Below are 23,265 nucleotides of genomic sequence, written 5' to 3'. Positions count from 1 at the left end.
ACCTAGTAACATAGTGAGATACAGTAAGTGTTTTCACAGGGTCTCTGAAAATCCTAGTTGGCATCCCAGATCTACTCTGAGGACAAGTCACCTGTCACAAACCAAGAAGAAAATATAATCTCAAAGGGTCAGGTTACCATGAGTTCTCAAAGATGACTTGCTTCCCACTAAACCAGATTTCTACCCAGGAGTTTCTGACCACAAGCACCTATAGCCACCTGAGCCCTCCTCCCCTCCCCCCAAGATGTATGTGGAGGGTCCTTCTGACACATGCAGAAATCTCTACTACAGATCCATGAAGTAGATGCCCATGATGAGGAGGAAGTTTTTAGGCAGTGGGGGAGGGGTTGGAGAGAGCAGTAAAAACCTGGTGCTCCAGGTCCACACTAGTCATCACAATGAAGCCAGCCACACTGGCCTCCGAGATGTTCTCCTCAGTGCCCTCAGCTGTGTTGACATTCAAGAGGTGATGCACCATGTCTCCCGGGGAAACAGGTACCAGTTTCTGCTGATTGTCCTCCTGTGACATTCTCAAAAGGAGACATGAGTCTGGGATGGTGGGAGCCCCTACCTTGTAGATTTTTATATCAGAAAACTTGACATTGAAGGTGTGGGGACAGAAGCAGCCTCTGAAACCATAGAAATACTCTTGGATGTGCTCATCCCTATATTCCCATATTCCCGGTAGAAGTCCTTCAACCATTCAACCACTCCTCCCGACTTGAGGAGTAGAACAGTGCATGCAAAGTGGGGCAAATAACATTTCAACTCATTGTACAGTCATTCTTGGTCCAACACTACCACTGCATTCACCTCAAAAGCAGAAGCAGCATGCACCAAGGCCTGGTAGCCAGAGCCCTTGACCCACCCACAGGTTTTAATGATGCAGTCATTGCAGAAGTTCGGTGGTTTACCTCATGCAATATTGATTGAAGATGTCTACAAGGTATGATGTAATCTTATTGTAAAGCTTGAGGTTGGTACCAAGTGTAGTGGAGTCTAAATGATGGACCAGTGGGGTCTGTATAGAGAAATCCTTCTCTATATCAGTGGGTCTCTCAATATAAAGGGCCCCCATAGTTCCAGGGATGGACACAGAGCCTTGGCCAACATCCAGCTCCACATAGGTGGGTCTCTGACCTAGTCGCACAGCATAATTGAGTGAAAGGCAGCATACTGTGGATTTTCCGACCTCCATAGGGCCGACTACCATCACTGGAGGACCATGCTCTTCCTCATGCTCAGATTACCTTCTCATTTGTTCTAGGGCAGTGTGAGTGTTAAGATAAATGGGCATGGGAGTGCCTTTGGAGATATAAGCCGCCTCAGTGCACCCGCTCAGTTGGAGAGAACACCATGCCATGTGAAGACAGCAACTTTGACACCTGTGTCAAAAGTGAATTTTTTGTTTCAAGACAGGTCTGTGCCAAAGATTTCTACCATATCAGCCAATAGTTTCAGCTGAGCTGACTGGGAGGCCTCCACCTCAAAAAATAGTTCTGTCTCTCGTTCTAACTCAAACTTAATCAGTGGTTTCTTTCCATCATTGGATTCTTTTGCCATCTTTTCTTCTGTGTGGTCACTGTCTTGGGAGCCCTGCTGGAAACTGGAACCCTCGCAGCCTTTTATGGGGGAAGAGGAAGCCATGGGAGGCATTTAAGGCATCATTTCTTATAGCACAATAGGGCTGCTAGGTGAAACAGCAGATAGAGTCCTAGACCTCAGGTCAGAACGAAACTTCCCAAATTCAAATTTGGTCTTAGACACTTACTAGTTGTGTGACCATATACAAGTTATTTCATCCTATTTGCCTGAGTTTCCTCATCTGTAATATGACCTTGAAAAAAGTGGCAAACCCACTTTAGTATTTCCTCCAAGAAAACCCTAAAAAAAAAGTCTGCCATGATAGAAACAACTGAACAACAATACTTTCATAACCACCATATACTGTAACTTATTCAGCCATTCCCTAATTGTAGGTTTCCATACCCCACCATTGCTGCTGACATGTTATACTTTGGGCAGTCACCCAAACTTGTGTCACAAACTTTTCCTACTAAATTGGCTGAGGCTGAAATAATGTCTCACTGGGACCTTTTGTTGACTCTTTAACACAAAAATTTGATTTGATGAGTTATTATAAAGTTGCTTGGAGGCAAATATTTAGTGAGCTCTGCTGGGTTGCTTTTTCTAATTTGCCATCTTTGCTTCATATAGGATATGACCTTTGTGATATATTGTTGCAATCTCCTTGCTAATATTTTATTTTAAAATTTTGTATTCATATTCATTAAGAAAACTACTGTAGTTTTCATTACTTGTTTTTGCCTCCCTGATTTAAGTATCAAAATTATATTTGTTTCACAAAAAAGGAAATTGGTAAGAGTCCTTGTTTACCTATTTTTTAAAATATTTCATTTGATATTCGAATACAATATTCTTAAAATGTTTGGTAGAATTCACTTTTAAATCCACCTGGTTCTGGGTTTTTTTTTCCTTATGGAGTTCATTGAGGGCTTGTTCATTTTCTTCTAAGTTAGCGTTATGTAAGTATTCTGTTTCCTCTTATGTTAACTTGCACAGCTGATATTTTTGTAAATATTCATCTATTTCACTTAGCTTATCAGTTTTACTGGCATATAATTTAGGAGAATACCTCTTAAAATTCATTCAATTTAATCCTCAGTCATGATGAATTCACCCTTTACATTTTTATACTTGTAATTTGTTTTTCTCTTTCTTTTCAATCATTGAGCAATTTTATCTATTTTATTTCCCCCCATAAAATAAGCTTCACTGTTGTTTTTATTAGGTCAACATTTTTTTAAAACTTTCAATTTTATCAATCTCACCTTTGAATTTCAGATTTTTCACATTTTATTTTACTTTTTTTCATTTTTTGATTGTGTTTTATTGTTACTTGATATCACGTAGAATCATTGCTCTCACATGCCCAATTCTGTCTTTAAAGGAATTATTCTCTTCACTGAGCTTTGGTACCTATTTTTCCATTTGGTGAATTCTGCTTTTTAAAGAGTTCTTGCCAGTGTATTTTTGTGACCCCTTTACCATTTGACTTATTCAGTTCTTAAGGTGTTATTTTCTTTAGTATTTTTCATTCCTCATCTACTAAGCTATTGCATCTTTCTTCATGTTCCTCCTGCTTCATTCTAATTTATTTTTCCCACTTTTTCCTCTACCTCTTTTATTTGTTTAGTTATTTTTTCCTTTTTGAACTTTTCCAGGATTTATTTTTAGGCTTGAGATCAATTCCCATTGCTTTTTGAGGATTTGGATGTAACTATTTTTACTTTGTTGTCTTGTCTTCTTCTAAGTTTGTGTTTTCATTTTTTCTGTGATAACAGCAAATTTCTACAGTCATGTTCTTTTTTGTTATCATTGTTATTTTCTTTCAGCCTGTTTTGCCTTTTATTTCATACTAAAGTTGAGCTCTGATTCAGTGGTAGAGGGGGCATTATTCCAAGCTTCAGGCCTTTTTTGTTGATATTTTTTAGAACTAGTTCTAGGAGTCTGCAAGTTTTCAGTTTTTCCAAGGCATGATCTAAGGAGAGGTGTGTTTACTGTTATCCTTGCCAACACTTTGGTTTTTGAGTGTACACAAGAAATCTTTTCTGCCCTGGAAATGTGACCAGGGTCCCCACTCCTCTGTGGCTGCCAGCCTTGGTATGTTAATGCTCCCCTTTTCCTTGTTACTAGAACTCAGACTTGTGACCATGAACCATCTATGGATAATGCAAAAAACTATGTATCTAGTACCAGCAAAGGGGCACTTTTGACCGGGAATTTTATATACCTATGATCCACGGACTGAGAAATCTGAAACCTATTATTGTTGCTGCTGCTACTGATTCAGATGCCCACAAGGTTGGCTACTGATTTGCTAGGGCATGGCCTGTTGGCACAGCCTGTGCTGGACTGAGAGCTACTCTTACCAGGGAGTATGACAAACCTTTCTTGTTAATCTTCTAAGTTGTCTTGGGTCAGAAAATTGTTTCACTCTATGTTTTTGTGAGATCTGCTACTTCAGAAATCATTTTGAGGCATTATTTAAAGACATTTAAAGAATTTAGGAGAGCTCAGGAGAGTCTCTGCCTTTTATCCATAAACTGGATTCTGTCCTGGAAGTCAAAGAATTTGACTTTTAACAAAAGTGAAGGCAGAATACCTCCATTATTTTAAAAAAATTGTCATCTTTCCTGCTAGATATTGTATTGTGTGATGTAATGGAGAACTTATTGGATTAGGAAACCAGACATCTGAGTTCTGGTACCTTTTAATATATAAACCTCAGTAGCTCACTTGACCTCCCTAACATTTATCTGTTACTCTTAAATCAGAGTGCTGAACTAGATAATTTCAAAGGTCACTTCAGGTCCAAAATTCTATAGGTCACTTCTCATTTCTATATTAATTGGGCATTCTACAAACTCAAATAAATACACACACATAAATACACACACACACACACACACACACACACTATCTGTCTATCCCCACTGGTACATAAACTTTTCAAATTTACTCATGTGCTTAACTTTCTTTTTTTCTTTCTTTCATCTAGAAATATTGTTCTAGTGCTAATCTCACAGATGCTTTACTTTAAAATTTTATGTCCCATTCAGGAAAATTATTTTTATTTTTAGAAAAACAAAGTTGGCTGATCAGATGGCAAATATATACTGCTTTTCTGGAATCTAAACTATCATGTGAACTAGAGAAAGGGCTCCCAGTATTTAGTTGCATAACTTTAAAGGATTGATAGATGTACAAAATACAGCATTGTATAATAGATCACAAGTTGTCTTTGGAATTAGATATTGTACATAAAAATATTTGTTACCATTGTTTGTCCTTCATATTTGAAGAGGACTAATGACATCACCCATGATGTCTTGACTTATGACATGGAAAATTCACCTTCATAGAATCAAAGAATAACAGAATGTTGAAATTTGGTCCAACACAAACACAGAAGGAATCCCAACTATAATCTATTCATCATGTCAAATTTGGTTGACAAGCATTTATCAAATGACTATGTTGTCTTAGGAAATATACTAAGTCCTTATTGAACAAAAATTGATTATTCGATCTCTGGATTGCAAACCAGTCCTCCAGGTGGATTATTTCACTTTTATACATCAATTATTGGGAGAATTTTCCTGACATCAAGAAAAAATATTCCTCTTTGCAATTTCTACCAAATGTTCCTTTTTCAGGTCTCTGAGAATGAACAGAACAGTTCTATTCTTACTATTTTTCTTCCTTTGTTTGTGAAGAGGACCAATGACATCATGAAGTAATGTTTCATCAAAGTCTGGTGGCATGACAAAAATCAAGATTACTGGTAATGATCAGGGATACAGTGGAAGAAATTGACATTTTCAATATCTACTTAAACTGGAAGCACTGCACAGCATCTGTTTCAGCCATCTTCATGATCACTGGAACAAATTATTCTCATTTGCCCATTGTACTGAGGAAAGTCTTCCCATGCTTGATTATAATGGTAATTTAAATAGGAATATCTTTCCAATGCATTGGTCTATGTGACCTGTTTAGGTCACATGGAACTCTGAGTTACATGGAGCTTGTGGTGGAAGGTGTCTGCTCAATGGGAGGAACAGGAAGGGTAGAACAGAAAGAGGCAGAACTAGAGCATAGGTGAGAGGAAATTGGTCAGAGTATAGTCAGAGCTAGGAAGGATGCAGGCAAACAGGCAGCTGGCTCGTCTGAGTGAAAGAGCTTGTTTGTGATTTTGTTTAAGGGGACCTGCTTGTGATTTATTTGATAGTGCTGGGGAAGGCTTGGAGATGGTGTTGTTATCTGCATTGTTATTGTGTATAGAGTTGTGTTATTATTATGGATTTGACTTTCTGATGTCTGAACAGATGTTTTGGTTCAGTCTTCTATGTGGAGGGTCTATTATGTTTTGTGATTCAGAATTGCGCAGGGATATTCATAGCTTCAGTCAGCTCTGTGAATTTCAAATTGGTTCTACAAACAATGAAGAGGATGGGATCAAGTAATCTCAGACATCTAGAGTCAGGAAGGCTTTGGAGGAAAAAATGGATGTTTGAGGGTGGGACGATTTGCTTTATTCCTCCCTAACAAGAGAACGGGCTAAAAGCACAGGGTTTTGTGAAAATTGGGGACCAAGGCTACAGAAAGGAGAACCAAGAGACTTAGAAAAATGTCTACAGGGAATACCAATGAACCAGAGAAAGAAATGGCAGGGGTATGTAGGAGAGCCTGGGCCTTGCTAACAAGCTATCAAATTGTATGTAAAAGCAGAGACAAGCTGCTAGAGAAGAAAGCTCAGATAGAAATGGAATTAGCTGATGTGCAAGAGAATCTTTCTATGCTCAACTGTTCTTTAGAAGAGCAAACTAAAAAGTATCAGGTGGCAGAAGAAAAAGCTGTTGTTGGTTTGGCTCACAGGAAGAGGTGAAAAGTTAACAATAAGAAGGTCAATGCAGCTCTTACACAGTCTGGGCTTGATTGGGGCCCAAACACAGGCCAGGAGGATATGCGGAAGAATAATGAAACACTACGAAGGTAGCAAGAGAATCAGGGTGTCCACACAGTGTTTGGGGATGTAATTGAGAATTCTGCTTAGCAGGAGGTCCCAGATATTTTGAGTCAGTTCACCTAAAGGATTGGAGAATCATTGGTATCTTATATGGTGAGAATCAATGGAAAAGATAAATTTTCTCAAGAGAGAAGAGTAAATAGTTAGCAGATTCAATGTCAGAATATATTGACAAGAACAGAAATGTTTACTGCTCCATTGAGAGCAGCGGTAGATTTTGGAAGAATAGATGACATTCCAACTAATGAACTATAGAAAATGCATCAAGGAAAGAGGTTTGATACTGGACTGAGCAGGGATGTAGGAACTGCCCCTACAGATCTTCCCAAAACATTGTATCCAAATTTGTCACATCTGCAGGGAGAATGGGAGGTTGCCCACACCCCAACTCAGAGTAAAGAAAGTATCCCTCTAGCCAGAATGATGACCCTAAAACTGCAAATTAGAAAACAGTAAATAATAGTGAATGAGGCTATGATGGTGGGTCCATGGACTCCAGAAGCATGGCTGACCCTATCTACTCTGCTTTTGGTTTTTTGCCTCCTTGTTTCTTTTTGGCTGTTTCTCTGTTCATCTTGTTTGTTACATTTGTTTTCTGCAAGCTTAGTACCCTCCACATGCAGATGCCTGATTGTTTAAGTCAGATGTCACTGTTTGTCCACAACTGTGATGTGTCACCTCTCCACCTGGCATCCACCAAGCTAAAGAACTGACCTCTCAAATGGAAACTCTTGGGGCAGGGACAGTTCTGTGTTCAATCTCAGCAGGAAGTAGTTTTCAAAGAAGAGACCTTACCCTCCCTTACCACAAGATTTTGGGCCCCATTTGTCCAAGGGGTAATGATGAGGTGCTTGTGTTCAAGCCCCACCCTAAGTTACTGTTTTATGTGCTTATTTTCTGTGATCCTAGTTGTATTGTTGTAAAGTTCTATTGACACTTGTTGCCTATGATATTGTTTAATATGCTTATTTTCTGTTATCCCTGTTAAAGTTCTATTGATTCCAGTGGCTCCACTGACCTATGTAAGGAATACAAAAGATCTTGAGGCTGCATGTAATGATAATTTAAATAGGAAGATCTTTGTCATTCATTAATAGGCCCATATGACCTTCCTGGGTCACATGGAAGCCTGAATCACATAAGTGAGTCACATGGAGCCTGTGGTGGGAGGTGTTTGCTGAATAGGAGGAATAGAAAGAGTGGAACCAGAAGAGGCAGAACTAGAGCAGAGCTGAGAGGAAAATTGTCAGAGTCTAGGAAAAGCCAGGAAGGATGCATGCAAATCGGCAGCCAGCTAATTGTGAGTGAAAGAACTTGTTTGTGATTTTGTTTAAGGGAGCCTACTTGTGATTTGTTTAATGGAGCTCCTGCTCTTTTATGGGAAGTCTAGCAGGGGGAAGGCTTGGGGATTGTTTTGTTCTCTACTTTGTTATTGTGTAAAGATTTTTGTTATTATGATGGATTTGGCTTTCTGGTATTTGAACTGACTAACTGGATTTGAGGTATATTAGTTGCCCTCAACCTGGTTTATCCTGTCTGCTGAGATGGTGATAGGGTGTGGCCACCATGAATGCTATAGTTTCTTGGAATCATAGGTGATAGTTGGGTGAACACAAAACGTAGAAGAGTAGGCTTCAAGGGCACTCAGCAAGCCCTCACACTGGAGTCACTAGTCCTCCTAAACACTCTCCAAAGCTCTAAGTACTAAAGTCATGCCTTTGATTCAAACCTGCTTTATCAGCTTTGAGCAAGTCCCTTTACCACAAATAACTTATAAACTATAATGAGCAGAAAAGTTACAATCTGCACTGATAGAGATAATTTCTTCTTTGGAAAAGAGTTCCCTACACCATAAGAGTAACAGCTTTCATCCTCCAGGGAAAACTAGAAATCAATCTGGCAGAAACTAGTCATAGTCTGGCATTTTATATCATATGAACCAAATGGCTACATGATTTAGATATAAAGTGTAACATCATAAACAGATTAAAAGAGTAAGGAAAGATACCTCTTTGATCCATGGATAGAGTAAGAGATCATAAAAAACAATAGATAGAAACGATCACAGAAGATAAACTAGATAGAATTGATTAAATATTTTTCTTAAAATTAAAAAAATATTGCACCTAAAATTCGATGAAAAATAGATAATTTGTAAAAAAAAAAAACAAACAAAAGTATTTTGCAGCATTTGTCTTATTTTGCTCTCGTTTCCAAAGTTGTACAGAATTGATTCAAATTTATAAGAGTAAAAGCATTGTTCAATTAATTTGTTAATGGTCATTGCATATGAATAACTGTTCCAAAAAAAAAAAAAGGAATACAAAGTATAAATAACTATCTAAATATACTCCAGATAACTAAGAAGAAATAGAAATGCAAATTAGAGAAACTCTGAATTTTGATCTCATACATATCAGATTGGTAGAGTTGCCGCAAAAGAAAGGACATGCTAAGTGGTTTTTGAGAAAACAAATATATGAATACCCTTTTGTTCAAGTTGTGAACTGGTCTAGCAGTTCTACAAAGTGATTTGGAACTGTACCTTCAAATTACAAGATGCAGCAAAGCACGTTAGTCATTTATCAAATATTTAAAAATCATTTTGTGGCTAAGGCAAGATCTCAAATTAACAGTTTTCATCTGAAAAGTAACTATTTGGTTTCAGATTTTAGTACACTGATTATATGTATTTAAACATGCATGCTAAATTGAATTCAAAGCATGAACAATCATGCAAATACTGAAACAAACAAAAAACCCCTTATAAGTAGGGTTTTATCATGTAACCAACTGGGGGATACTGAACTGTGAAGTAAAACTTACGATCAACATCCACACATACAAAAGCAAAATTCTTTAAAGTTGTTGGAGATTCTGGAAATGGTACAAAAGACTATAATTTTGGTAATGGAAAGGGTACCTAAAGAAAGAATATCAAAATTTGGGCAAGTTAAGAGGGAATAAACAATACATTGCAACTTTTGTAATGCCCTTTTTGATATCTATTCCTCCAAAAAAAATTTAGGTCATTCCTAAATCCTTATAATGCAAATCTTAACTGTAGAATCATCTTTTCTTCCATTCTTATGGCCTATGTGTTGGAAAATGGAAGGGATAACAAGGGGGAAAGAACCCAGACTATTAGGATATTCAAAATAAGGATCTCATATGAATGTTTTGAAAATCACCAGAGGAAAAGGTATTACTTTTTCTTCTTTGGAAAGAAATGGACAATGCTGCAACTGAAGTGGGAACCTAGGATGTACTATTCTGTATAGGTGTTCAAGCAGAACTAGCACCTCTGGTGTGAGGATTTGCTGAGCCCTTTTCAGGCCTGCTCATCAACCTTTGGTGTTTATATCTCATGCAATTCTCACTTCAGACTCTAACAAAGTGCCACATTCAGAGTGGTTACACCCTGGTAAACCCTCTCATTCAGTAGATATACTAAAACCATGTTCAGGGTAATCAAGAGTGACAAACCTGTCAGTGAGTTGGGGGGGGGCGCTGTGTCTGCCTCAAGAATGTGAAGCCTTCCCTTGGTGGAATGTGTGGATAAAAGCATTGATTTTCCAGTGGCCATGGAGGTGGCTGAAGCAGCCACTGTGGAGTGCTTAGAGCTTGGTCGGGTTGGTCAGGTATTGAAGAAACCAATACACTGATAATTCAGGTACTTCACTGCATTCTGACCATCATCAGTTGTCCTGACTATTGTCTTGACTAGACTTCAGTGACTCAGGAAGAGAGAGTGAAGCTGATGATTCTGTGCCACTCACTTAAATTCAATTTACTCATAAATCAAGACATCACCCTGTGATGTCATTAGTCCTTTTTGAAAACAAAAGAAAAAAAAAAAACAATAACCAAACATTCTAAAAATAATCCTGGAGCATTGACACCTCATTTAGCCTCCCCATGGTGTTTTTGCTCCTCCCATATGTGGGTCTAATCTTTTTCCCTAGCTCTTTGATGATACCAAAAAGTTTGCATTTTTCTTTGACTTACTGTAATGGCAAGCACCCGGGCACACTCAGGAGGATCTGTTAGCTCTGGTTCTTGTATCTGTTTTTCTTAAAAGAAAGTAACTTTCAAAGGGTCAACAATCTTTTGTAATTACATTCAGCATTTCAGGGGAACGGTCAGCACCTTGGACATCAGAGAAAATACAGAGAAATTAACATAAAGACCAACAGTACTCTGATTACCTGAACCAAAGCAACATTGTTATACCCTTAACATACACCACTGGATCAAAAGAGCCTTTATATCTGAGCAGTCAGGGGTATGAATTTACAGCTACTTAGAGTCTTGACCAGGGAATCACAAGTTTTTTATCATAAGTAAGCCCCCAAAGCAAAATACCAACTCAGAGTATAAACAGATAGATAGATAGATAGATAGATAGATAGATAGATAGATAGATAGATAGATAGATAGATAGAGCTATAGAGATAGATAGACATATATATATATGTCTATATCTATATCTATATACACATATATAATTGTGAGAGCCAGAAGGCATCACAGCCCTCCTGATTCAGTGCCTAATTAGAAATTAGCAAAAGGTGTGAAAGCCTTCCTACAAGCAAGCCTCCCCTAAGCAAACTTCCCTTAATGGGCTCCATGTGAGACCTATTAATGGACTGGGAAGATCTTAAATATCATTAACATCAAGTTACCTAGCTGCTACCTGCATATCTAGTTTAGCCTAGAAATCTAGATCCATAATCATTGATTAGCATTCAGTAGATGCTGATATGCTAGTTAAAGGAGAATTGATGCTTCCAGATAGGTTCAGGGATTCATCTAAAATATAGTTTTTGAAACTGATCTTGCAAGACATCCTAGAGAGGCGAGTGGCTTGCAAAGTTCACAGTTTCTATGAAGTGGAAGGATTTTGACACAAGAATACGATCACCAGATCTGTATGTTCCTCAGTATCAAAGAGGTAAATAACTGCAAAGTAAACACACACACACATACATACATATATATATATATATGTATATATATATATATATATATGCATATTATATATATATCCCCCTCCCACCTTGTGGCAGCAAAAAGGAAAAAAAAAACAACAGCAGACTAGGGGAGTACCCATCAACTGGGGGAGAGAGAGAAATCTGAATAAATCATGAATATGCAATATACTATAATACTATTATACTGGAAGGAGTTATTTTGTGAACAATTTCAGAAAACCCAATGATGACTTTTATAAAATGAAGTGAAGAGAACAGAACAATTCATAGAATAAAACATACAATAAAACATCATTGTAAAGACATTGAAATACTTAAAAAGATTGATTAACAGAATGACCAGGAAATAACTCTAGAACACCGAGAATGAAACTAATTACTCACTTACTGAGAGAGAATTGATGGCCTCAGGTTGTACACTGAGAAACACACGCACGTACACATGTTTATATCTATGTATCTATACGTCTGAAGCTAGATGTATGTGTACATGAACAATACTTGTTTTCTTCCTTTTTCAATAGGTTTATAGGTAGGAGAGATAGATTTTTTGATATTTGAAAAAATGTTTTAAAAAATCATATCTCTCCATCATATTCTATATTCTAGAATTAGACTATACAGGTATGCATTGCAATTTGCATTATTGAAAAGTATCAAATCATTGAAATCAGGAGAACTCTGAAAATGGGAAAAATTTCATACTAGTTTCCCTTCATTTCATTGTCTCACTCATTCTCACTTCAGTACAGGTGACTGCTGATAAAATCATAGGTAATTTCCTATAAAAGGAGAAGAATATTTCCTGATTTAAAAAGCCAGAAGGAAAAAAAAAAGATTTTTATGTCCTGTAGCAAATTCTAAGGGCTATAAATTCTTGCTGTCAAAAAATTGTTCAGATGTAGCTTCCTTGACCTGGTTGCTGGGCATTTCAGCAAGCATTACTTTCGTGTGTTTCTCATAACATGGCTGATCACTCTAACTGCATTTCCTTCCATATGTTTGAAAAGTCTTCATGTTTGCGTAATAACTTTTGGAATTTCACCATCTTCCTTCCTCTATAAATCCTTGCTTATATTTCAGAAGAAAACATTTCTATTAGTATGCCATATAGTACAATGGATAATATTAATGCCTTCACTTTGCTATGGGTCTTATTCCTTTCAACTAGCCCTAGTTGTAGACTCTAAGGATATCTAAGATAGTTTTGGAGTCTATAAGTTGAATTACATTAGAGATTGGCTTCTGCTTTGCCTCTGGACAATTCCGACACAATCATAACCACTCACATAAGCTGCCACATTTCTAGCTTTTCTATTTTATTGATTGTTTTAATGCTCATTCTAAGAAGACAGTTGTGTTGGTATTGTATTGTGTAAGTTATTAATCTATGTTATGGTAGCAGAAAAACAAAATTCGGAAATCACAAAATCAAAATGTTCAAGGACAAAAATAGTCATCTAAATCAACAAATACCTAGATAAGTATCTCTTCTGTAATATTGCTAATGAGGGATCAGCTGTTCTCTTAAGAGTACCCCCAGGGAGGGAAAACTCCCATTGCCATTTATTTATTCCTTCATGCAATCATTTTCATTTGTAATCCATTCTACTTTTGGATATCTTTATTAAGGGGATGAAAAATGTTAAATGTTTACAATGTGTTTAATCCATTGATCTGATTTCTCAATATTATTTTTTTCTGATCATAGATTTATCATCCAAAGTGATAGGTAACTTTTCAAATATGTGTTATCCAAAAATTTGGTGTGTGCTACATAGATCTTCATTGATCTCTTTGAATGCAAATATTAAACAGCATAATGCTAAATATGAAAACCTTCCAAGTTGCATTGAATAAGTAGTAATTAGTCTTTCAATACATCTCTTCTGATGTGACCTAATTGCATTACCACATAACCCAAATTGTACAATCTATTTTGAAAGAATTGTATAAATTTTTGCAAAATTTGACTCAAATTTTGATAAATTTTATCTTTTCCATTCTCCTCATCTGTCTATTGACCAATCTAAAAGTAAATGAGATCATTTTGGTTTTCCTTTTCTTTGTTTTCTTAAATTGAAGGAAAAGTTTGATTACTTTTCCCTCTCACGGGACAGTTATTTCATACTATAATTTACCCATTTACCCAACAATTGAATTCTTCCTTATCATAAAGAAATTGAGTAAGCAAAAATCACAAACAAATAATCATAGGAGTCTAAGATTGTGTAATAAAGGCAGGAACCATTCCCCCCCCCACTTTCAAGGATCCATCTATAAAGATTTTCCAGTCATGAGTCTAATGTTATCAAACAATCTCTTATGCTTGTGAGGTACAATTTGCTTCTTTCATTCATAACTGACTTATTTTGTTATGAATACTTTGTATATTTGAATGTAGATATACAAAGACATGAGCTTTATTACTGGGTAATCTCTTGGTATTTGCCTTCTCCAAATTTCTAGTTGTCCCAGTTCCTAGACTTTCCCCTATGTTATAACTTCACTCTATGAAATCTTGCTGAGCAGATGTACAATTTCTCCTTTCCACTTTCTTTTCAGTTAAATGCCCCTTTTGAATTTTCAAGACTCCAGGCAAATATAATCTTACCGGTACATATTAAGTTCATTCTATTATTTGCCGGGAATTTACTATTCCTCAATTTTTTAAAAGAAATTCCTATCAATTTTAGTGAACATTTTCAACTCAAGTGCATACATCATATGGACAAAGAGAATGATTAAGATGACAGGGCCAATTTCTGGGTAAGTATGTCATTGTGTAAGAACCATTTCTATCTATATCTGCAAAAAGAATATGTACCATAATCACATATTATCCTCACTCCAATTCCCATTTTGATATTTCTAGACCTTAAAAATAAGTTTTGGTACAAGATGATGATGCCAGTTTTCAAAACAGGACTTTGGTAGTAAAGAGTGCAATGACATCAGTTATACAGATTTACTGAAGACACTTCATATGGTTATTAGCTGCTTCCCTTTCCCCACTGAACAGTTAGTTTTCTGTATTACCCTAGTTACCACATCCTGGTCTTTCTATATACATTATGGCAGATCTAGCAAAGATCTCTGTGACCAATGTGCTCTTTGGCACTTTTTCCCAGTGACGGGCATCTCTCTGAAAAACTGCTCTCCATTTGTTGTCACCTGGCAGCATCCCTGCAGTGACTGTTTAAAGGACCTTGCCTGCAAGATACACGTGATGAAAAACGAACAGTGACTGATGATGTCCAATCAGGGAAGCACTACTCTGTACTTGCAATCTCTCAGCTGTCCTGTCTCCTCTAAGTCATATCCCTACAGAATATACTGCAGGCAATTTCTACAGGTTGAAGATAAAATATAATGAGAATGGCCTTGCTCAGAAACCTTTCATCTTTAGGCTAGAAAGCCATCCCAGGGCAAGTGACTTCAAAACATTTCCTGTTACTTTTTTTGGAATGGAGACACAACAATTTATCATGACCTCTCTCCCTCCCACTTCCACTTCCCTCTGCTGTTACTTTTATAATACAGGTGTGACTTCAAAGAAGATGACAAGATTTCCACTTTTCTCATTCTATGGACTATTCAATGGATGATTCTGTATGCAACATTTATTACACCACCTCAAAGGCTGCTTTGCATCACATTCTATTTTTGCAACTCCCTGAGGGTTTTCCTGCCACATGTGCCATGTTCATCTATACTGCCTGAGAATATTGCAACTTGTAGGTTTCTGACAAGTGGTCTGTCAACCTGCATAGCTCTCCTCTGCAAGTTCCACACGTTCCTGGAATCATACTGCAGACATTCTCCAATATATGAAACTTGTGTACTTTGGCACTGTATGTACTCAGTTTCCAGTATTGAAGAGGAGCACCGTATACCTGTAAACATTCAAAACCAATGGTAAGGAGAGAGAAATGCCATGATAATTAGTGTAGGCTATAGTTTGTAAAATGTACAAATGAATAGGGGTAGGGCTAGGGTTAGGGATTAGGTTACTGGACCTTGATTTCTTTGGTATAAGGAATTTCTAAATGAGGAAACTTCCTCCACCAGTGCAGGTAGGCACCTGCACTGAGCACGGAGAACTCAAACTGCCCAGGGCCACACAGTCACTAACTGTAAGAAGGAGGACTTGAAGTAGACTGAGTGGGACAGGGCCAGTTCTGTATTGAAAATTACATATTTCCTCCTTAAAAGTGATGATATGTGTCAAATATCACCAGGAAAACAATAAATATGGGTTCTACAGTATTTTAGTGTTCTCAGGTATTAAGGTTAAGTTTATTAGTTAAGCAAAAATAACAAATTAATCAATTAAGCAATCATATATATATATACATATATACATGCATACATAAGTATACACATACATACATATATGTATATATATATATATATATATTTGAGGGAAACTGAGGTAAAGAAGGTTAAGTGGCTTCCCAAGGATAACACAAATAATAAGCATCTGAGGCTGGATTTAAATTCAAGAAGATATGTCTTTCTGACTCTAGGCCTGGTACTCTGTCCACTGTGACATTGAATGCCTATATGTCAATTTACACAAATGAATTCACTGAGGATAGGTCATACAATTTAGCATAGGTAAAATATTAGAAGTCTCCTAGTTCAATCATTAATTTTAAGTATGAATTAATGAGAGAACAAAAAGAAAAACTGACATAGACATACCACTGCAGAACCGAGGTTCAAATACATATTTAACTACAAATCAAGTTCTCCTTTCATCATACCATTTCAGGAACTGAAGAATTCTGTTTCTCTTCATATATAACAGATTCAGTTAGTTTGTTTCCACAAAAAGAATACTGCAATTTTAGACAGAAGGCTGGACTAGATATGGTGCTTAATAGCTCCACAAACTTGAATTCTATCAAGTTGAATTTCTTTTCCTCTATAAACTATGATAATAATACTAAAATTTGTGGTCCACGAAGATTTTATGAGCATATATATATATATATATATATATATATATATATATATATATATATATATATATATATATATATATATATAAAACATTCAACAAACTATTGTACTTTTGGATGAGATAAATGCTTTTGTAATTGAATAAATATTTTGGAGTAAGAATTCAGCTTTTCTGTCTTACCAAGAGTACATTTAGGACAAAAGTAATAGTAAACAAAATGGTGAATAAAGTCATCTACTTATTTTTTCCACTTCATTAATACTACAGAAATGATAATATGAAAATATTATTCTGTACCTCCTTTTCCATTTGAACAGTTCTAGTTTTTAAGGAGTTTTTTTCTCTTCACTGAATTTTTGTACCTCTTTTTTTCTCCCATTTGACCATGTTTGCTTTTTAACTTCTCTTTAGTAATTTTTTCTATATCCTTTTTCATTTGGCAATTCTACTTTTCCAGGCATTCTTTTCTTCATTGAATTTTTGTGCCTCTTTTAACAATTGGTCTATTCTGTTTTTAAAGTGTTATTTTCTTCAATATTTTTTGCGTGCCTCCTTGACTAAGCTGTTGACTCTTTTTTTAAAAATGATTTTTTTTCTGTAACCCTCATTCTCATTTCAATAATCCCTTTACTTCCGTTATCTGATTTTTAAAATCCTTTTTTTGCTTCTTCCATGGTCTGAAACTAATTCATTTTTTTTTTCTTTGAGGTTTTGGATGCAGGAGTCTTGACATTGTTATGTTCTTCTGAGTTTGTGTTTTGATCTTCCCTATCATCATACTCTCTATAATCAAGGTGTTTTCAGTTATTTGATCATTTTTCCAGCCTTTTTTTTACTTTTAATTGTATACTAAAGAAGACTCTGCTTCCAAGGCAGAGAGAGATTTTTTCTTGCTTCAGGGATATTTTTGCAGTTATTTTCAGTGATAGTTCTAGCAACCTCTAAGTTTTCAGTTCTTTTAATATTGTGTGATCTAGGGAGAGGTTTGTTTACTATTCTTCTGACCTGTGTTCTACTCTGTGTGCAACCATAAGCACTGTTTCCCCACCTTGGAACTGTGATTAGAGTCTCACCTCCCTTGTAGCCACAAGCTCTGGTTTTCTAGTCGTCCTTGTCCTGTGACTGAGACCCAGGACTGTGACTCAGATCCAAATATGGGTAATGCCATATAGTCTTGCTCCTGGTGACATTAAAGAGACATCTCTAATCTTCTTCTGACTAGTTGTCTGACTGTCTTACTGTCTGTTGGATGAGGGGTCTTGAAACTACCACTGATTATGTCACTCCCAAGGTCTACTCCTGGTTTGTTTTAGTGTGGTCTGCACTAGACTGCTCTCACCCTCATGCAAAAGACCTTTCCTACTGAACTTCTAAATTGTGTTAGGCTGGAAAATTGTTTCACTTTGTCTTTTTATGGGTTCCCTCACTTCAGAATTGTTTTGAGGCCTTACTTAAAGATATTTGGAAGGATTTGGGGGACAGATCAGGAGCGTCTCCTCTTTTTCTGTGACATCTTGGTTCCACCACAGCCCTGTTACCTAAAATCGTTTTCCATGTGGACATCAGGCACTATAGCAGTTTCAACATTTATTATGTATTTGTACTATAACAAGAAACTATAAAAGTAGAAGCATTTTGTGATAATAAAGATGATATAAATGTTACAATATTTTGAATGACTATTAACTATCATTAATGTACTGATTAATGAAAATTTTCTTTCAACTCAAAGGGTTCAGGCAAACTTCTTTTTTCTTCTCCAACTACATGGTACTTTCTTGTTCTCTAATTTTAAAGTTATATATCCAATGAATATTTCATATAGAGTACACACAGTATTGTCCTATATTTGGAAAGATCGCTTTTGGCCTCATCTTTTGGTAGTATATGTGATATCTTCTCTTAAGAAAGACAGATTCATAAAACAACTCTGAGCTACCACATCACACCAATAAGATTGGCTAACATGACAAAACAGGGAAATGATAAATGTTGGAGAAGATATGGGAAAGTTGGAACACTAATTCTTTGTTGATGGAGTTGCAAGCTGATCCAACCATTCTTGAGAGCAATTTGGAACTATGCCCAAAGGGCTATAAAAATGTGTATACTCTTTGATTCAGCAATCTTACTTGTAGGGTTATATCCAAAAGAGATTATAAAAGTGGGAAAAGGACCCACCTGAACAAAAAATTTAAAGCAGCTCTTTTTTGTGGTGGCCAAGAACTGGAAACTGAGGAGATGCCCATCAATTGAGGAGTGGCTGAACAAGTTGTGGTATGTGAACGTAATGGAATAGTATTTTGCTATAATAAATGATGAACAGATAGAGTTCAGAAAAACCTAGAAACACTTATATGAGCTGATGCTGAGTGAAAGGAGCAGAACCAGGAGAACATTGCACACAATGACAGCCACAGTGTTCTGGTGAGCAATTGCTCACACAATGACTGAATTTAATAGACGTAGCCCTTCTCAGCAATAGGTCGTAAAACAATTCCAAAGGACTCATGATGGAAATGACATTCACATCTAGAGAAAGAACTATGGAGTCTGAATGCAGAGTGAAACAGACTACTTTTCTTTTTTTGCTGCCCTGCTTTTCTTAGAAGTATTTCTAGAAAACCCTACCTTTTCTCATATGGTGCTTATGCAACATAGTACATTATATTTGTGAAGAATATGGAATGATTTATGTATTTTGCCAAATGTTTAAATAAATTATTGGAACCTGCTAAGAGTTTAATGGGAAGAGTGGTTCACTTCATATCAGGAAGAGCTAAGTTCAAATCCAGCCACACAGACTAACTAGCTGTGTGACCCCGGGCATGTCATTTAACCTCCATTTGCTTCAGTTTCCTCGGCTATGAAATGGGGTTAATAATAACACCTGCTGCCCAAGGTTATTGTAAGTACCAAATGAGAAAATATTTGTAAAGTATGTAGCACAATTCTTGACACATAGTAGGTGTTATGTAAATATTGTTATTAACATATAATGCATTTTTAATGTTATAGCAGATACATTTACTATTTTTGTAAAGTTGGTCAATTAGTTGAATTCATGCTATAAAACTGAAAAAATGATATTTCAGAATTTTATTCTTTGAATAATCATCTCAAAATCATTTGTGATATCAACATTTTTGTTATCCTATTCACTAATACTGTTTCATAACTAACACTCATTTTAACGTATGTTGTGCTTAAGTTACACTTTTTCAGATTCCTTAGCTTTACTTTTTCAGACATAAATAACATTAATTTCTATTTTTATATCATTTAATTAGGGTTAGGAATACCTATTCATTTTATTGCTCATTTGTTTTTGGTTTTCTGCTGTTTAGACTCCACTTTTATTGTTCTCTAATATATTATATCTTAACTTGGAGTTAAAGATGCCCTTGACAAGGAAAGGAAGCACACATTTATTTGTCATCATGTTCATATTTTTGACCTGGGGTCATTATTTAAAGTTGGAGTGAAAGCAATATTTGGTTTGGTAAAAATTCACCTAGAGTAGTCCTCATCCCATTACCTGAATCAGAAAATTATAGAAGTGTAATTGAAAAGCACTCTTCCCTGACTTTTTCCAGGTGCTCCTTGTAAATGTGCCAGGAACAGAAATTTAGGACACATCTATACCTCTGTCCAACTTGTTAGTCATTCTGTCTATTTACCAAGTATTAGAGAATCCAAGAGTATGCAAGAGGGTTGAAAGATCAAAGGAGCTTTTACAACAATACGTTTCTATGTTATGATTGCTCACCATCTATCCCATTCACTGCAGTTATCCATCCAAATGTTAATGATTTCTAGGAACGGATCCCCAAACTTCCCCGAGCAATGTTGCTACATGCACTGCTTCATCCACTTCTCAGTGTCATTGTGAGGAGAAAACCAAACTAAAAGAAAATGTTTGTATTCTTCACAAGCCTATGTACAATCATGATTTGTTGTTAATTATCTAGCTTTCTTTATAGTCAATGCATTTTCCATATCATTTATGTATTTTGATTTATATCACCTATTTTTGTTCTTTCTAAATGTAAACATTGTTAACGCTCTGTCATATATATATATATATATATATTTTGTTTTCAAAAATTATTCATCATGTACCTATCATCGATCTATCTATTGATTGAATTTCCCTATCTCTTTTGGGCAACTAGGTGGCACAGTGAATAGATCACTGGACCAAGAATTAGGATGACTCATTTTCCTGAATTTAAATTTGACCTCAGACAATCATTAGCTATGCAACCCTTGGAAAGTCACTTAACCAACTTTACCTCAGGTTTCTCATCTTTAAAATAAGCTGGAGAAGGAAATGAAAACCACTCCAGTATCTTTGCCAAGAAAACTCCAAATAGAGTCATGAAAAATTAGACACAACCTAAGTGACTTAACAACAAAAATCAACAAATCTCTTTCAGGATAGAAGTGCAGGGGCTACTCATGATCCCTATCCTTTTACTAATCTACCTGAAACCTGCTCCAATTCCTCCTTTAGGGAACTTAGTCCTCCTTTCATACCCCCAATGGAGACTCAACTACTAATGCTGAACTTCATGCAGACACTTGAATGGAACAGCTTTTTGAAGATCAGAGCTTCTAAGCTCAAGAGGACCACAGTTGTACACTCACATGTGTACTACTATGCCTGGCCTTAAAAACTGTTATTAAATTACCCCTCTGCTGTCATTTCTTAAAGTTTAGTGATTTCAATACTGCTATCTTTACTTTCTACTTAAACTCTTAAAGTTTTAATTTCCTCATCTGTAAAATAAGAAACAATCACAACCCTAGTAACAGATAAGTTTTGTAATAGTCAAATGAGACAATGATTGTAAAGAACTTTGAAAATCTTAAGACATTAAGCAAATATGAGCTATTCCTAGAGAACATGGAATACCAGTTTTGTAGTCAGAGGATCTGAGTTTGAACTCTGACTCTGCCACACATTTTTCTCATTTATTATCTGAAAGTTAAAGGGGATATTTCAGATGAGGTTTATAATCCTTCTAGTTCTAAATCATATGACCTTCAAAATGCATACTTATAATAGTAAACTTTCTGCAAATTCTTTACCTCTTCCATTGTTAAGTTGTGGAAACATAGGTCTGTAATATGCATTCTAAATCAGTTTATTATTTGTTTCAAAGTTTACAACTCTACTCTTGTCCTCACAAGACCTATTATTCTTGTTAATGATTGTTTCTCTGATTTTTCAAGGTCCTTGTGAATTCTAATCTATTCTTTCAAAATGTATGCTGAACCTTCCAATTAAATCAGGGAAATGGAAGCTAGAAGGTGATCTATTGGGAGACAAGGACAATCATAATTCTAGTTATAATACCATGCCACTTAACCTTGACACTGAAATGGAGAAGAGAACAGACATAATTTTCCAGGAATGACATTTAATCTACCTGATTCTTCCCTTCAGGCTCCAGCAATATTTCCCTTGGTGTTACTTTCCCATAGCACTTGCTTATATTTCCTTTAGAGTTGTAGATATGTTTAGGTTGTCTCTTTAAGAGATATGACTGAACAATGAGCAAAAAAGATTTTAGGTTCTCTTTTTCCACCCTTAGTAGAATGATCATGACTTTCTATGACTTATCCCATTGTTTGAGGGAGCAGAATCACATAGTACAGATAATTGCATTCTATTCTGTAATTCTCAACACTTGCTCTTTTGTAAACCACCTGAAACACACACACACACACACACACACACACATACACAAACACACATACATCCACTCCTTGGTTTTCCTTTACCCTGATTGCAAGTCAATCAAATAATCAACAAGCACTTATAAAGCAACTTATATGATACTTTGTTAGATAATAATATGCAAAAGTGAGATATTTATTAAGATGAGGAAACTTACATTGTGTTTCAGAAACAACATGTCCACTGAAAAATAAATGCAGGAAATACGTAAAATAATTTCATAATTACAGGCCAAAGTTAGTGTTAACTATAATTAGTGCAATAGGATTTGGAAGAGGAATCTTGAAAGAAGTGGCCCTTGAGCTAAAATCTGAAGGAGCTGAAGTGGCAGAGACAGAAATGAAAAGGAAGGACACTCTAGGCCCAGGAAACAGATGGCAAAACCATGGAGAACAGTGTTGAAATACTGTGTATGGTCAACAGAAAGCAAATTAGGTTGAGTGTAAGATACACAGTCAAAAAGAGTGTGAAATCAACTGGAGAAGAGACTGGAGCAAGATTTTGAAGAGTTTCAGATGTCAAACAGAGGTTTATCTCTTTTTAGCTAAAGTCAATGGGGAATCTCTGAAAGTTTTTGAGGAGAAGAGTGATCTCACCAGATATGTACTTTATAAATACAAATTATGCAGCATGATGGAGGATGGATTATGAAGGAAAGAGACTAGTAGCAGATAAATCTAGGAAGAAGTTATTGTGCCTCTGGAAGAGATGATGAGAACTTGGGCTGTGGTGTTTGCTAGATTATTAAAACTTAATATAGAGGAATATAAAGTAAAAGAAGTTAAATTAAGATTTTACAAATTACTGGATATGATGCTTAATGAAAATGAAGAGTTAAATAGATGGGAATTAGATGACTAGAAAAACGAAATGGGGCAAACATAAGAAAAATAAAGACGTCAACAAGAAATATGGGTTTGGGGGGAACGATAAACTCTATTTT

General features: G+C 36.0%; 1 pseudogene; it reads right to left on the bottom strand.

Moving 5' to 3' along the window:
• Nucleotides 1-285: 285 nt before the first annotated feature.
• LOC140523903 (polyribonucleotide 5'-hydroxyl-kinase Clp1-like) lies at nt 286-1,563 on the bottom strand (annotated as a pseudogene).
• Between the last annotated feature and the right edge of the window lie 21,702 nt (nt 1,564-23,265).

Source organism: Notamacropus eugenii, chromosome 2 (assembly GCF_028372415.1).
Source record: "Notamacropus eugenii isolate mMacEug1 chromosome 2, mMacEug1.pri_v2, whole genome shotgun sequence".
NCBI classification, from domain to species: Eukaryota; Metazoa; Chordata; class Mammalia; order Diprotodontia; family Macropodidae; genus Notamacropus; species Notamacropus eugenii.
The sequence above is the reverse complement of the archived record's forward strand: the minus strand, read 5'-3'. Positions and strand labels throughout refer to the sequence as shown.